Here is a 3838-nt window from a genome sequence, read left to right as displayed (position 1 = left end):
AAATAATTTAAATTAAATTTTTAAAGAAATGCATACTAAATGATTCACAAAAATATAAAGAGTAAATTATTTAATAATAAAAAAGACAGATAATGTACAAAATGTTGAATGAATTTAGTAAAAATGTAAAAGTTAGACTATGTAAAGACAATATGTATAAAAGTGTTAAAAATAGATTATGTAAAATTATAAAAGTTACACGATGAACAAAAAGAGTACATACTGTAAAAGTTCAAAAGCTAGATGATTCACAAAAAGTTTAAATAGTAGATGATGTAAAAATTACAAAGGAAATGTAAAAAAAAATGTCAAAAGTAAACTTTGTAAAGAGAAATAAATGTTAGACTATAGAAAGGAATATAAAAAGTAGGTAATTTAAAAACTCACAATTATAAATTATGAAAAAAAATGTAGAATAGTGATTATTTACAATTTTGTGCTTATTGATATGATTGAAAGTGCGAAGATGATAGACAAACTTATCTGGTCTATGAACGTATTTTGTCTGATGAATATACGAACATATTTCTCTTTAGGTATAATAACATACTTTGTGTGATGATGTAAAATATTATGACTCATTTAATCTAAGTATCGGAATAACTATAACAAAAATTATTAAAGTTTGTTTTAATTTCTTCTAAATTAGTTTTAAATTTTTTATTTCATATGCAGTTGTATTCCCAGAAAATAATGAGTTAAAAAAAATATTGAAGTCGGATTAAAAGTTTTAATAGTCTCTAAATTAATTTTAAAAGATTTATATTCAATATTGGTTACGGTTGTAACTGGGGTGAAATCATAATTTTTTTTAAATAAAAAGAATCTTGAAACTTAATAATATAATTAGAAAAAAAAAAGAATAAAATTAAAATATATATCCTTTTCAAATGTACAAAAAAGATTTTATCCATTTTTTTATCCTCGTTTTACTTTTATATATATAAGTAAAATATCCTTCCTCAATACATAACAGATCGGAGAACATTCAATATATCACCACAACATTCCAAACTAGATTCAAAACTAGAGTCAGATTGGTATGACCATTGTTATCAAAACAATTCCCTAACCCCTAAACCTCAGCTCTTAATGATCTTTTCTTCACATAACTAACAAAATCGTTTCTTATCAAACCGAAAACATCCCTCATCGTTTCATTGGGTGTACGACTCCACCTTTTCATTTAAAGTGGTATGTGCTTCTCACGATTTATCTAGATTCGTAATTTTAAAATTTTTTTATCTCAAATTTGTCTATAAGTACAAAAACCTATTTTTTATTTATATTATTTACTATTCATATTATTTATTATTATAACTTATTATTATTTATTTCCATTAAATTTACTACTACTTACTATATTTATATATATTATTTATTGTTACATATATTTATTATAATTTATTATTTTTTATATTTATATTATTTATTATATAATATTTTACTATGATTTTATATTTTTTATTATTTATTATGCACTATTTTATTATTAGTATTTATTATAGATTCATTTTAAAATGCAACTTTTAAGACATGAAGAATTATTTATTTAGACTTCTTCATTTGAATTATTTATTTAAGACATGAACCTCAATAATTTATTAATAAGTTTCAAAATTCATCATTAAAGCAGTCAAATCACATTGATCCTAATTAAGACCATTAATATAATTCATTGATCCTAATTAAGACCATTAATGTAATTCATTGATCCTAATTAAGACCATTAATATAATTCTAATTCATTGACCTTAATTAAGACCATTAAGACTTTTAAGACATGAAGGATTATTTATTTAGACTGAATTATTTATTTAAGACATGAACCTCAATAGTTTATTAATAAGTTTCAAAATCCATCGTTAAAACAGTGCAAATCACATTGATCCTAATTAAGACCATTAATATAATTCATTGATCCTAATTAAGACTATTAATGTAATTCATTGATCCTAATTAAGATCATTAATATAATTCTAATTCATTGATCCTAATTAAGACCAATAATATAATTCTAAAAAAGGGAATTATTTTGTGCCTATATAAGCATGTTTGGCTTTCCTTGAAAGACACAACATAAATTTAAGTTATAGACGAAGTTTTAATATAGTAGAGGGTTGAAAAGAAGTTATGGCAAAGAATGAGATGAAAAATGTTGGTGTTGTTGTTGTTCTGCTAATGATTATGCTGTGTTTCTCAGAAGCTAAACTTTCATGTATTGCTAAATGTTATCTAGATTGTCTTAAAGCTGGGCTTGCTTATCCAGTATGCCTTAATGATTGTCTTGCAAAGTGTCCAAAAATGTCTAAAGAAGCTTCTGAGTGCATTACTCGTTGTGCACTTAAGAAGTCAAGAAACATCAAAATTGGTATTCAAACTCTCACAACATTGCTCTCATATTTTTCATATTTCAGTTATTATGTTTTTTCGTATTTCTAATGATTCATTTTGCATGTCAGATGGTAGCGGTGATGTGTCTGAAGTGATGGATTCTTGTACACAGAAGTGTCCAACCATTTAGTATATATATTTTTTGTTCAAATATTCATGAATAAAGTATTGGTTGTATTTATATTCATCCATGATGTAATAAAATGAATAGGGTTTCAGTTGGGATGTATAAAATAAATTAAAGAATAAAGTTTTTTATTTAAAACTATTTTGAGCTTTTATATATATATATATAAAATTATCCATTAAAGTGTTATAATTAACTTAATTTAATATTTCTTTTTGAATTAGTAATAACGTTATTTTTTTTATCTTTGTTGATATACCGTTGATTTTAAATAATTTTTTATCATCTTTAACTTTTAAAAATTTCTTTCGATTAAAGTAATCGATAGCATTATTCTATCTAACATTATTCTATAAGTTATATATATATATATATATATATATATATATATATATATATATATATATATATATATATAATATATATATATATAAACAGTTTATTTAAAATTATTTGAAGTTTTTCTATGTAAATAAAATTATCCATTTTATTTAACTTAATTTAATATTTCTTATTGAATTAATAATAAAGTTAATTTGTTTATCTTTGTTGATATATGGTTGATTTTAAATAATTTTTATCATCTTTAATTTTTAAAAATTTCTTTCAATTATTGGGTAAGTTATATGGTTAAGGATATTTTAATAATTTTTATTCTCAAAACTAAAAATAAATAAAAGAAACTCTTCAAACCCTTCTCATTCATCTCTCTCATTCCTCTCAATCCTTTCTCTTTCATTTCTCTCACTCAAACATTTTCTCTTTCATCCCGCTAGTTTCAATTGAAAAAAATTAGAAACACTCGCCTAACCCTAATCTAGCTTCCTCACTTATCCAATTTGTTTCTGTGATTTGTGAAGCTAAAGGTTTTATTTACCATTACATTCTTCTGACTTAATTTTTAATTGGTTAAACTTGATTTAATTCTGATCTTGGTTTATTGATGATGGTGTGCCGACAGAGAGGGAGTTTGTAACACAACAAAATTCCAAAATTTAAAAACGAAATTTAATAATAATCAGAAGGAAAAATATATAACACAACTCTCCAATCAAAAATCAACATCAACATCATCAATTATTTTGTTATTAAACATGAAAACAAATGAATAAACAGAGCAAGAGTAACAAATTGCGGTGTCGCGGGTTGTTGTAACAAATTGGATAAGTGAGGAAAGAAGATTAGAGTTAGACGAGTATTTTTGATTTTTTCAATTAGCATTAGGGATCACAGAGAAAATGTTGTTGTGAGAGAGATGAAAGAGAAATGGTTGAGAGGAATGAGGGAGGTGAGCAAAAGTTTGAGAGTTTTTTTTTA

General features: G+C 23.5%; 1 long non-coding RNA gene across 1 annotated transcript; it reads left to right on the top strand.

Moving 5' to 3' along the window:
- The first annotated feature begins 2080 nt into the window (after positions 1 to 2080).
- LOC148201726 (uncharacterized) lies at positions 2081 to 2615 on the top strand. The gene is made up of 2 exons (XR_015784729.1): positions 2081 to 2371; positions 2463 to 2615. It is a non-coding gene; the product is annotated as an uncharacterized LOC148201726 (long non-coding RNA).
- The last annotated feature ends 1223 nt before the right edge of the window (positions 2616 to 3838 follow it).

The sequence above is a fragment of the Vigna umbellata genome, chromosome 3 (genome assembly GCF_029865625.1).
Source record: "Vigna umbellata cultivar VRB3 chromosome 3, Vumbellata_1.0, whole genome shotgun sequence".
Taxonomy (NCBI): Eukaryota; Viridiplantae; Streptophyta; class Magnoliopsida; order Fabales; family Fabaceae; genus Vigna; species Vigna umbellata.
This window is presented reverse-complemented; position numbering and strand designations above follow the sequence as displayed.